Raw genomic sequence first — 13988 nt, 5'->3', positions numbered from 1 at the left:
GCCACAGCATCCCCTTTGTAAAGTAATTCCATTCCGTTCCGTTCAGTCGCTCAGTTGTGTCCGACTCTTTTCGACCCCGTGGACTGTAGCCTACCAGGCTTCTCCGTCCATGGGATTCTCCAGGCAAGAATACTGGAGTGGTTTACCATCTCCTTCTCCAGGGGATCTTCCTGACCCAGGGATCGAACCCCAGTCTCCCGCATTGGAGGCATGCATAGCCTCCAAAAAAAAATTTAAAAAAAAAAGTTCTGGGAAAAAAAAAAAAAAAAAAGCCTTCCTAGGCAGCTCTCTTCACTTTAACCAGAGAGTTCTTTAGTAAAGCCCAAAAGATGGGCAGTTCTTTGAATTTGATTTTGAAAAGAGGTATCCCCTCCTTTGACCTCCAAACCCTCCCATCCGAATCTCTCTTCACAAGGTCTGGGATAAGCCAGCTGTTTTTAGAAAATGTGTTCTTAGAATGGAATGACATCCTTACCTGGACATTGCCATCTTAAGACCTGGGCTAATTTTCCTGTAAAGAATCTCCACTTTGGTACTCCTCCTCCATCCAGAACCTCTGTCTTGACTGAAGTCTTCTTTCAGACCCACTTAATCATCTGATCCTGAGGCGTTCTTGTCCCCTGATACCCTTCCCCTCCCAACTGAACGCTCTTATATATTTAACTGGAAAAACTCACGAGTATGTATTTCTCCCAAATGTATGTCCCAACCACATCCCTTTGGTGCTCTGTTTTTAATTTTCCTGCAGAAAATTCTACTTCATGCAAAAACTGAATTGTGAGCCTCCCCAATCTCCCCCCAAATACAGTTCAACATAGAATCCCTGAGGTTTTCACATATTTAAAAGCACATGAGAAAAGCATTCCTGAGGACAATTACCCTGAGAAGAACTCTAAGCAGAGCGCTACTGCTATTGCTACTCTTACTGTTGTTGCTATCATTATTATTAATTCAATAAAGCTTTTCCTTGGTGACAGTCTACTACTGGGCAGGGTCCTCAGTGATACTTGTGGGCCAGCATGTTCACCAGTCCAGTCACCATTATCATCCAGGCAGCCTGCACTGGGGGGTTAATTCTGTATCAAAATGGCTTGCCAGACAATCACTAGCACAATTTCCAGGAGCTGTGGAGGTGGAGAGAGATAACAGATGTGCACAGTGAGCAGAGAGCTCCAGGCTGGCCTCTACGCTCCCATTTTGAACCGAGTGATATCAACTTCCCGCAAAGCCTGGGGCCTTGCCTTGTCTCTAAGCACAGCTAGTTTGTTCCCCTTACTAGAGTAGAACTTGACCATGATTTCCCTCCTATATGCCTAGCAGCAGCAACTTCGTATTTTGTGGGCATAAAAATAAACACTCATAGCTTTATTATTGCACTCAGTCGAGCCCACGTGTTTCAGCTGTTTTCCTCCCTCAGAGACACTTCATCCCACTTCTGGATTTATAGAATGCAAACTTGAAATGGTTGTCTAGAAACAATTCTGTACAAATGCTCAGCCAATGTATGAATGTGCTGTATGCTTAGTCACTCAGTCATGTCCGACCCCATGGACTGCAGCCCGCCAGGCTCCTCCCTCCATGGGGATTCATTCTCCAGGCAAGAATACTGAAGTGGGTTGCCCGGCCGTCCTTCAGAGGATCTTCCCAACCCAGGGATGGAACACAGGTCTCCGCACTGAGGGCAGATTTTTTACCATCGGAGCCACCATGGAAGCCCTAATGTATGAATAGCCTTAGCAATATATTTGTGAACTCTAGATACTTTCCTTATACAGATCTAGCATATGCTACATAGACATTTCTCCTTGGCAAAGTTTTTTTCTGCCTCCAGGAGAGGAAAAGTGAAAAATAACAAAGGCACAGTTCCTTTCATACAATTATACTTTCCAGTAGACACTTTCCTCATCCCTATATAGGTTTCTTCTAAAAGTAAACAAAGTCCAAACAAACCCCTCTAGACTTCTGAAAGCAGTCTTTAGTCCCTAATGCATTACCTATTGGTCTTAGTTCAGTTCTGGAGTTTCTTTCCTTTCAACCTCAATGCTTTCAGATGTTTCACCTCCCACAGCTATCCTTGCTTCCTTACCATCCCGCTGCTTTGAATTCATTTCTTCTCTTTCCTCTAGACCTGTCTTGCTGATTTCTCAAATTCAGGCTTTGAATTTTCCATTTCCTCACCAAATAATCTTTTATTTCCACCAAAGCTCATTCAGTTTCAATAATGATAACTCTCCTTATAGCTAATTTTTTTAAAAAAGCATTATTATTAGAAACAAAATATCACATATATTTATGAATACATATACATATATAATGCATATAGAGTTTATAGATAACATAAATACTACTGCTAAAAGATAGAAGTTATAGATACAGTCAATTATTTTTAGAGAAAAAGATAAAGAGAGCTTGTGTTCCAAGTAGTGAACTAAAGATGTGGGATATATTAACGTATTTAATTCTCTAAAAAGTAAACTTAGTTCATCCCAGTACACCAGCCCCGAGCATCCTGTATCATGCATCGAACCTGGACTGGCAATGTATGGCAAAACCAATACATTAATGTAAAGTAATTAGCCTCTAATTAAAATAAATAAATTAAATTTTTAAAAAAGAAAAATAAATAAACTTAGATAAACATGATCAATGAATGAGAGCTTAAGGTATTAAGTGATGCATCTCAAGTTGTAGAGCTAGCAGGATGCTCAAATTCAAAAAAAGCAGCAGGTTCTAAGGTCTTAGGGCTGGCTCCCCATTAGTACGAATGACAACACGGGAAAGGCCAGGCAAGGGTCCTTGATTATACTCTGAGAAACACATTCCATCTCAGGACAGCTGATCAAACATTATGTTTCTTACATTAAGTAAAATTAACTATAATGTTTTTTCAAACTTTCATTCCCATGGGTCCTCAAATGTACATTCAATAACTATTTGTTGAATTACTTTGTGTTATAATTGTTCTATGTACTAGAGATTTAAGATAGACAAAGAAGAATCTAATTTTGGGGTGGAAGATACAGAAAATGAATAAGTAAACCCATCAACAAATAATTTGAGCTATTATCATTTGTAATTAAGGAAATTAACATCTGGACATAATGAGAGAGGGACACAATTACATCCGAAATAAGTCTATCTAAGAAGATCATAGTTGAGGCAGCCCAGAATGAAAAGAAGGAATCTGTCTGCGGAGACTATTGGTATAGAGGTCCTGAAAGTTGGGATAGAGGATCCAAATCTCTAAGGAAGGTAAAACAAACATCTGGTATGCTAGGGATATGAGTGATGGGTTGTTTGATATGTAAATAGTAAAAGTGAGAATGGCAGAAAATACTGTTGTATAGAAAGCATAAACCTAATAACTTAGAACTTCTCCTCAGTGATAGGGAATAAGAACTCATTATAGGATTTTAAACCTGGTAATGACAACTGCAATACTTTGGCCACCTCATGCGACGAGTTGACTCACTGGAAAAGACTCTGATGCTAGGAAAGGTTGGGGGCAGGAGGAGACGGGGACGACAGAGAATGAGATGGCTGGATGGCAACACCGACTCTGTGGACATGAGTTTGAGTGAACTCCGGGAGTTGGTGATGGACAGGGAGGCCTGGCGTGCTGTGATTCATGGGGTCGCGGAGAGTCGGACACGACTGAGCGACAGAACTGAACTGAATGACAATCTCTAAATCCTCTGACTCTTACTTAGATTAATATTCCCAGATAATTGTGTTATCACATTATTTTTCTCAGCTGACTTTTATGGTCTATCAACAATTAGACATCTTTTCATCTATTAAAGATTTGAGCCCTCTAGACCTGAATATGTGCATACACATGTGTGTGTAAATTATATGTTTTTGTTTTCAATTCAGTTGTCCTGAACTGGCAAAATCCAGATCTAAACCCAGATCACTGAGGGTTGAAGAATGTATCCTCTGTTTGATCCTTCACCATCACCATCCCTGACCCCTTGATATTCGGAGTAAGAATAACAGTTGAGAGGCAAAAAGGATGAAAAAGAGATAGATGGATTTAAAAAAAGTACACTGCTCTCAATCGCTGACTGGCTGCATGAGAAGGTTTCATGTCACAGAGAGCCTTTCTTTACTCTATTTAGGGGCATATAAAGAGGCAGTGGGGAACTTTCTTGGTAGTCCCCTGGATAGGAATTCATCTTACAATGCAGGAGACATGGATTCAATCTCTAACTGAACAACTAGGAAGCCACATGCTGTAGGGCAACTAAAGCCAGAGATGTAACTACTGAACTCAAATGATGCAACAAAGATCTCCCATCCATTACTAAGAGCCAATGCAGTCAAATAAGGCAAGGGAGCACAGACAGAACAATGTGCTGACAGTCTGCAACAATGGAATCACTGGTCTTTTACCACCATTGTGAAGACAAAGGGCTGAATTAGAAGGTAATTCACAAGACTTATTGACTCACTGGAAAAGACCCTGATGCTGGGAAAGATTGAAGGCAGGAGGAGAAGAGGCGACAGAGAATGAGATGGTTGGATAGCATCACTGATTCAATTGACATGAGTTTGAGTAAACTCCGAGAGTTGGTGATGGACAGGGAGGCCTGGCCTGCTGAAGTCCATGGGGTTGCAAAGAGTTGGACACGACTGAGCAACTGAACTGATTGTAATTAATGTATGGAAGTAATGAAATGAATGCCTCATACAGTTAAATTTGCCAATCCTCAAGAGGACAGTTTGACTGAAAGCCTGGAGCTCATGATTCCCTGAGAAATCTGGCAGTGACACCTTCAAGAATAATTCGGTTAGAGCTTCTCTTACATGAAGTCCCCAAGTCATCTCTAGTTGTTAGAGCCAGGCTGTGAGTTTTCTCATCTGCTGCCACCTCTTTCCTTCATATCCATCCAGGTCAATAAGAAAATATGTCCTCTTCACTCACCCCTTCTTCATCCTTCACTTTTTGCAGACCTCTTTGATCACTCACCTGGAGCCAGACATCTTGGAATGTAAAGTCAAGTGGGCCTTAGAAAGCATCACTATGAACAAAGCTAGTGGAGGTGATGGAATTCCAGTTGAGCTATTTCAAATCCTGAAAGATGATGCTGTGAAAGTGCTGCACTCAATATGCCAGCAAATTTGGAAAACTCAGCAGTGGCCACAGGACTGGAAAAGGTCAGTCTTCATTCCAATCCCAAAGAAAGGGAATGCCAAAGAATGCTCAAACTACCGCACAATTGCACTCATCTCACACGCTAGTAAACTCATGCTCAAATTTCTTCAAGCCAGGCTTCAGCAATATGTGAACCGTGAACTTCCAGATGTTCAAGCAGGTTTTAGAAAAGGCAGAGGCACCAGAGATCAAATTGCCAACATCCGCTGGATCATGGAGAAAGCAAGAGAGTTCCAGAAAAACATCTATTTCTGCTTCATTGACTATGCCAAAGCCTTTGACTGTGTGGATCACAATAAACTGTGGAACATTCTGAAAGAGATGGGAATCCCAGACCACCTGACCTGCCTCTTGAGAAACCTGTATGCAGGTCAGGAAGCAACAGTTAGAACTGGACATGGAACAACAGACTGGTTCCAAATAGGGTAAGGAGTACGTCAAGGTTGTATATTGTCACCTTGCTTATTTAACTTATATGCAGAGTACATCATGAGGATTGCTGGGCTGGAAGAAGCACCAGCTGGAATCAAGATTGCCAGGAGAAATATCAATAACCTCAGATATGCAGATGACACCACCGTTATGGCAGAAAGTGAAGAGGAACTCAAAAGCCTCTTGATGAAAGTGAAAGAGGAGAATGAAAAGGTTGGTTTGAAGCTCAACATTCAGAAAATGAAGATCATGGCATCTGGTCTCATCACTTCACGGGAAATAGAAGGGGAAACTGTGGAAGCAGTGTCAGACTTTATTTTTTGGGGCTCCAAAATCACTGCGATGCTGATTTCAGCCATGAAATTAAAAGACGCTTACTCCTTGGAAGGAAGGTTATGACCAACCTAGATAGCATATTAAAAAGCAGAGACATTACTTTGCCAAGCAAGGTCCATCTAGTCAAGGCTATGGTTTTTCCCGTGGTCATGTATGGATGTGAGAGTTGGACTGTGAAGAAAGTTGATCGCCGAAGAATTGATGCCTTTGAACTGTGGTGCTGGAGAAGACTCTTGAGAGTCCCTTGGACTACAAGGAGATCCAACCAGTCCATTCTAAAGGAGATCAATCCTGGGTGTTCGTTGGAAGGACTGATGCTAAAGCTGAAACTCCAATACTTTGGCCACCTCATGCGAAGAGCTGACTCACTGGAAAAGAGTCTGATGCTAGGAAGGATTGGGGGTGGGAGGAGATGGGGACGACAGAAAATGAGATGGCTGGATGGCATCACCGACTCGATGGACATGAGTTTGAGTGAACTCCGGGAGTTGGTGATGGACAGGGAGGCCTGGCGTGCTGTGATTCATGGGGTCGCAAAGAGTCGGACACGACTGAGCGACTGAACTGAACTGAACTGAACTTGCTCTTCTTTCAGGGCTTCCCCAGAGGCTTAGCGGTAAAGAATCTGCCTGCCAAGCAGGAAATGCAAGTTCCATCACTGGGTCAGGAAGATCCCCTGGACAGGAAATGGCAACCAGCCCCAGCATTCTTGCCAGGAAAATCCTACGGATGGAAGAGCCTGGTGGGCTATAGTCCATACAGTCACAAAAAGTCAGACACAAATAAACACACTGCTCTTCTTGGATTGAGTCCATTATGTCTATTCTCCTCAATTAGCATCCATGTCTAGTCTCTGCAATTTTCAATTCATTTTGGGTGAATTAAGCAGATTACTTGCTCCCTCCAAATCCTACTCCTTGGGTCATTTAAAATTCTAAGAATACTTACTCTTACTACTATCAAAGTAATAACTTTTATTTTTATGTTCAAAGACTTATATTATCTAGTCTTTCCTAATCCTCTACCTATGTCTTACTCTCTCTTCCACTTTCAGAGAGCCATTTTCCTGCACGCTGCCAAGCTCTGGCTGGCTAATTTTAGACTATGAGACTTAGTTAGTATCTTCTCTCCTACATGAAGTCTTGGTCACCTCCCTGTTCATCCAAATTCATATACTATCCTAACTCTAATTTTACTTTAGTACACATTACAATCAATTAGAATATGATCCAGAATGATTTCAAGTGTCTTAGCATTGGCTTTGTAAGGAGACAGTGGAATCCTTTATACGAGACAGCAAAAGAGATACAGATGTATAGAACAGTCTTTGCTACTCTGTGGGAGAGGGTGAGGGTGGGATGATTTGGGAGAATGGCATTGAAACATGTATATTATCATATGTGAAACAAATCGCCAGTCCAGGGTCGATGCATGATATAGGGTGCTTGGGGCTGGCATGCGGGGATGACCCAGGGGGAGGATAAAGGGAGGAGGGAGGTGGGAGGGGTGTTCAGGAGGAGGAACTTATGTAAACCTGGGGCGAATTCATGTCAATATATGGCAAAACCAACCAATATAATATTGTAAAATGATTTGCCTCCAATAAAAAATAAATTAATTACTTAAAAAAAAAAAGGGTAAGCTATTTTTGGTTCATGGAGATTTTCTGAAAATTCTCAGTCATCCTTCAACGGATCTTCTTATCTCCAATTCAGTCTCATAAGATATATGATAACTTAGTTGACTCAAAATGGAAATTAGAACAAACTGAAAAAGTAACCCAAGTCTAGATGATGAATCCCTACAAAGCTTTTATTTTTTTCTGCAAACTCTCTGCCATGTACCATAAATCTATCTTGATTTCTGTCAGACACCACTTCCTACATCTGCCTTCTTGTTACAGTAAGTTTTTGCCACACTGCCCTGTGACAGTCAGTACCCAACTACTAAAATAAACATTTTCAACCCCAGAAAACTTCTTTCTCCACCTTAATTTTCTCTCAATAATCCGAAATCCTACCAAAATGTCTGTCTTCCACTGACGAATTTCCCAAAGCTTCTCAAAGAACTGTTACTTCTTCCTATGTCTCTCCCCATCCTTCAGCTAATGAACCGTTTTCCTTTAGCACAAGATGAAATGATGGAGAAGATGCAATGTTAATTTTTGATCACTGAACTGAATGTACTTTATTAAACAGAAGCTGGGCTCTCAAGGCCAGACCCCAGTCCCTATCGGCAGAAGGAAGGCACTGGGGACACAAAATGATGAACTGAAAAGAGGATTCAGTGGTATCTGTGGGCCAGATTAGTGGCAACACCAGACACCAGCTTCTGCCAGGCAGCCTGAACGTCAGGGGCAAATTCTCTACCAAAGTGACAGAACAATGACCATCACATTGCCAAGGAGCGATTGGGTGAGAGACAGAATGACAATTAAGTATGCCAAGTAGAAGTTTGCTAAAAGAGTTGCAGAAAATAATGGCTTAGTACCTACACCCACTCCCAAGTTCACATCTTAAACTGCTCCCTGGGTTGTACCTATACAATAAACTCAGATGAGCTAGTCCTTCAATTTAATTTAAATTCTATGAGCCCTCCATTCAACATTTGTCTGCCTATATCCCCCTGCCTCTCTCCTATTTCACTATTTTTATTTGCCTCTCTCCCTCCCTCTAATTTTTATATTCATAGGATTTCAGGGCTGCATGGGTTTCTAGGATGAGTTTTCTAAAGCCTCCAACCAATGCAGCAATAAGCCTCCACTTAGTCACAATACTGATGGGTAATTTAAAAGAGAATTGATCTATTTTTCTTTGAGATGATCTGGCTAAAAATTATTCTCCCAAATATCTTCCTAAACTTCAGTCATCAGGAATCACATAAGATATTTCTCCTTCCTTGAGATTGGATTTCATCTATCAAAAGCCAGATTTTATTTCTCCTTGAACAAATATTCTATTCTTTGATATTCTCTAGGGTAAATACATCCAGTTCTGACAGAAATTCCAGAAAATTTTTAAGAAAACTTAAGGCTGCTCATCATGGGACTAGTGATAAAGAACCTGCCTGCCAATACAGGATATGTAAGAGAAACAGATTTGATCCCTGGGTCAGGAAGATCCCCTTGAAAAAGAAATGGCAACACCTTCCTGTAATCTTGCCTGGAGAATCCCATGGACAGAGGAGCCTGATTTGCTACAGCCACGGGGTAACAAAGAGTTTGGCACCTGAAGTGATTTACCATGCATGCAGAGTAAGGCTGTTCATAGCTCTTTATGTCACTAGTCCTGAATCAAGGTGGTCTGGTATGCCCACTGGAAGTCTGTCCTTCTAACACCTAGTTTGATCTACGATTTCTGAGATCTTTACTAGTCTTTCCAATAAAACATGCACCTTCCATTATTATTTCAAAGTACAAAGCAAAAGGGAACACATGAACACTTCCTGAACTCACTCTGAAGTCTTCATGATCTGCATGCAACTTGTCAGAGTGCAGCTCACTCAGCTTAGCGAAGGCACCTTTGAGGTTGTCCAAGTTCTTAATAGTTTCTCCAAAGGAGTTCAACACCTTCTTGCCATGGGCCTTGACCTTGGGGTTTCCTATTGTGGCAGAGGTAGAGGACAGTTTGCTAAAACTGTCAAAGAATCTCGGGGTCCATTGGTAGACTACCAGGAGCCTATGAGATGGAAACACAGCAGATGGAAAATCAATGACTCGAAATTTTTTGAAGAATTTGCTGGTCAATTTGCCAGGCTCATATTCACCATCCTCCCCCATGAAGTCCACTTCCTACCTGCCCAGAGCCTCGCCTCCAGCCTCTTCCACATTCACTTTGCCCCACAGGCCAGTAATAGCAGCCTTCTCCTCGGCAGTAAAATGCACCATGATGTCAAGTCGTGGAGCTTACAGGTGATCACAGAAGCATCAGAAGCAAGTCTGTGCTGCTGCTGGATGCTGTGGCCTTTTATTCTTTACTTCTGAACTTCTGCCCCCTTTCTCTGCCTTGTCCTTTGAAGTCTTCGGTCAAGGTTAGGCTGTGTCCCTCAAGGGTGGAGTCAGGTCAGCGGATGGTCAGCAAGGAAGATATATATTGAGTGTATGATAACGTGTTGGTTCCTGAGACATCCTTCCTTTGTTAGGTCCTCCTCCATCCTCAACACTATTTTCCACTCATTCCCTGTTTTTGCGCTCAGCTCCTCTCGTGTCATCCTCCATGATGGCATACATCTCTCCCATTCTCCTTCTCCCAGAATGATTCATGGAGTGTAACTAAACATCAGACTAGGAAGGAGTTCTATGCAAACCATTTTAGTATTAGTTAAGGATCGTGAGATGGTGACAAGGACAGAAACATGCTCAAGATAAAAAATGCAACTGTAGACAAAAAAATTAATTCTAGCTCTCTTAAGGAGTGAATTAAAGCCAAGCTCTGGATTTTAGTTTTACAAAGGAGAAGAAAACCAAACCAAACAGACATTTATGGTTACTTCATGAAGCTGAATGGAAATGCAAGGGATCTACAATAGAACTAAGAGCTCAATCCCAAATTAAAATGTCCAAAGGTTATTTTGTAGAGAGAACAGGCAGAATAAGCTTACATCCTGTGCTTCCAGGGACCTCTGTTCATTTTTCTGTGACAACATGAGAAGCTGTCTACTCTGGAGATATTGTCCTGAGTGTTCTTCTTGGTTTTCTCTTCTTATTTATACCAGTGAGGCAGCTAAGTAGTCTGAAATTATTTAAAAACAGGCCTTGTGATCACACTGAGGAATAAATGAATTGATATGAGAGGCTAGGGGTTGGAGTATGTTTAATGTTTGTTGAAGCCATCAGTGATGGAGACTTCAGATTTCTCTATGGCCCTTGTTTTGTTTTGTATTTTGATGTCCCTGTTGTCTATAGCCTTCCCTAAGAACACATCATCATCATGAAATAGAGTATGTACCTTACAACTTTTTCATCTGCAACCCACTGTTATTTTACTGGAGTCCTGTTGATATGATGGTAAGGAATGGGGGAGGAAAAGCAGCCTATAATTGTATAATTAAAAATCAGCCTTTAGTGGATCAGTTTTGCTGGGCTGTAAACTTTATAAGTATTTCTAAGCTTCCCCTTCCCTTAAGAAAAATAAAAAAAGACACCCTTGGATAGACTACCTAACCTCAGTCAGTTAGCTCAGTTGCTCAGGCATGTCTGACTCTTTGCAATCCCATGGACCACAGGATGCCAGGCTTCCCTGTCCATCACCAACTCTTGGAATGTATTCAAACTCATGACCATCGTGTCGGTGATGCCATCCAACAATCTCATCCTCTGTTGTCCCCTTCTCCTCCTGCCTTCAATCTTTCCCAGCATCAAGGTCTTTTCCAATGAGTTGACTCTTCGCATCAGGTGGTCAATGTATTGGAGTTTCAGCTTCAGCATCAGTCCTTCCAATGAATATTCAGGACTGATTTTCCTTATGATGGACTGGTTGGATCTCCTTGCAGCCCAAAGGACTTTCAAGAGTCTTCTCCAATACCACAGTTCAAAACATCAATTCTTCAGCACTCAGTTTTCTTTAGAGTCCCACTCTCACATCCATACATGACTACTAGAAAAACCATAGCTTTGATTAGACGGATACTTGTTCGTAAAGTAATGTCTCTACTTTTTAATATGCTGTTTAGGTTCATCATAGCTTTTCTTCCAAGGAGCAAGAGTCTTTTAATTTCATGGCTGCTGGCATCATCAGCAGTGATTTTGGAATCCAAAAAAAATAAAGTTTCACACTGTTTCCATTGTTTCCCCATCTATTTTCCATGAAATGATGGGACCAGATGCCATGATCTTAATTTTCTCAATATTGAGGTTTAAGTTAACTTTTTCACTCTCCTCTCTCACTTTCATCAAAAGACTCTTTAGCTCCTCTTTGCTTTCTGCCATAAGGGTCATGTGTTCTGCATATCTGAGGTTATTGATATTTCTTCCAGCACCCTTAATTCCAGCTTGTGCTTCATCCAGCCTGGCATTTCACATGATGTACTCTGCATAATTTAAATAAGCAGGGAGAGTACACAGCCTTTATGTACTCCTTTCCTGATTTGGAACCAGTCAGCTGTTCCATGTCCAGTTTTAAGTGCTGCTTCCTGACCTGCATACAGATTTCTCAGGAGGCAGGCAGGCAGTGTGGCATTCCCATCTCTTGAATAATTTTCCACAGTTTGTTGTGATCCACACATTCAAAGGCTTTGGTGTATGCTTTTCTGGAACTTGCTTGCTTTTTCTATGATCCAGAAGATGTTGGCAATTTGATCTCTGGTTCCTCTGCCTTTTCTAAATCCAACTTAAATATCTGGAAACTCACAGTTCATGTACTGTTGAAGCCTGGCTTGGAGAATTTTGGTTTGCTAGCATGTGAGATGAGTGTAATTGTTCGATAGTTTGAACATTGTTTGGCATTGCCTTTCCTTGGGATTGGAATGAAAACTGACCTTTTCCAGTCCTGTGGCCACTGCTGAGTTTTCCACATTTCCTGGCATATTGAGTGCAGCGCTGTCACAACATCATCTTTTAGGATTTGAAATAGCTCAAACCTAGGATGACACAATTCTAGGTCAAGAGAGCAGATATTTTATCACTGAAATAGTAGACCAATGAAAGGACCAGAAAAGTCTGGCTACACTGTAAAGAATAGCCCTTGTGTGAATAAGAGTATTTTTTTTCCCATATTTGGTTTGCAATGTTATACTAGTGGTCATGTATGGATGTGAGAGTTGGACTGTGAAGAAAGCTGATCACCGAAGAATTGATGCTTTTGAACTGTGGTGCTGGAGAAGACTCTTGAGAGTCCCTTGGACTGCAAGGAGATCCAACCAGTCCATTCTAAAGGAGATCAATCCTGGGTATTCATTGGAAGGACTTATGCTAAAGCTGAAACTCCAATACTTTGGCCACCTCATGCAACGAGTTGACTCACTGGAAAAGACTCTGATGCTGGGAGCAATTGGGGGTAGGAGGAGACGGGGACGACAGAGAATGAGATGGCTGGATGGCATCATCGACTCGATGGACATGAGTTTGAGTGAACTCCAGGAGTTGGTGATGGACAGGGAGGCCTGGCGTGCTGTGGTTCATGGGGTCGCTAAGAGTCGGACATGACTGAGCGACTGAACTGGACTGAACTGAACTGAACTAGTGTCAGGTGTTCAACAAAGTGATTCAGTTATACAGTAAGCCCGTACATATGAACCTTCAAGTTGCAAACTTTCAAAGATGTGACCATGTGTTCCATCAACTTCAGGGGAGAGTGAAGTTGCAGCTTGCTCTCCGGCTCCTATTGCTGATGATCCTTCAGCTCTGCCACCTCCCGCCTCCTCTCCTTCCTCCAGTCATTAACTCTTCTTACCTGTTCATTCATTGACAGCCCTTGTTGGCCAGCTGCTGTGCTGTAAGACTGTAGTTTTCAAGATAGTATACTTTAAGATTAAAAATGTTTTCTGTATATTTTGTATTTGTTTTTCATGTTATTTGTGTAAAAAGTATTGTAAACACATTACGTACAGTACTATATGCCTGCTTATATTAGCTGATTATGTCAGTTGACTGAGTGCATGCTTAGTCACATCCAACTCCTTACAACCCTGTGGACTGTAACCTGCCAGGTTCCTCTGTCCATGAGATTTTCCAGGCAGGAATACTGGAGTGGGCTACCATTTCCTTTTCCAGGGGATCTCTCTAACCCAGGGATTGAACCCATGTCTCTTGCATCTCCTGGATTGCATGTGGATTCTTTACAGCTTCAGGCACCAGGAAAGCCTTGTTAGTTTGGTACCTAGGTTAAGTTTGTTGGACCTAGGCTGGACCCGCAGAATTGAACTCATTCATATAGAGGGGACCTAATGTTTATATATATATTCAACATTTATTTATATTTAATATTTATATTCAATATATATATTTCTATATATATATTTCAGATTATTTTCCATTATAGACTATTACAAAATATTATGTATAGTTCTATGCAGTAAGTTCATCTATTTAATATATAGTAGTGTGTTTATGTTAATCCCAACCTTC

At 41.4% G+C, this 13988-nt stretch overlaps 1 pseudogene across 1 annotated transcript; it reads right to left on the bottom strand.

The window, feature by feature from the left end:
• Positions 1-8209: 8209 nt before the first annotated feature.
• LOC129553921 (hemoglobin subunit epsilon-1-like) lies at positions 8210-12502 on the bottom strand (annotated as a pseudogene). Its single transcript, XR_016039043.1, has 5 exons — positions 12401-12502; positions 10526-10656; positions 9721-10221; positions 9382-9603; positions 8210-8334 (listed from the first exon to the last, which is right to left on the bottom strand). The product of XR_016039043.1 is annotated as a hemoglobin subunit epsilon-1-like (transcript).
• Between the last annotated feature and the right edge of the window lie 1486 nt (positions 12503-13988).

This window comes from Moschus berezovskii, chromosome 14 (genome assembly GCF_049115385.1).
Source record: "Moschus berezovskii isolate FMDL1 chromosome 14, NW_MosBer_1.0, whole genome shotgun sequence".
In the NCBI taxonomy this organism is placed as follows: domain Eukaryota; kingdom Metazoa; phylum Chordata; class Mammalia; order Artiodactyla; family Moschidae; genus Moschus; species Moschus berezovskii.
This window is presented reverse-complemented; position numbering and strand designations above follow the sequence as displayed.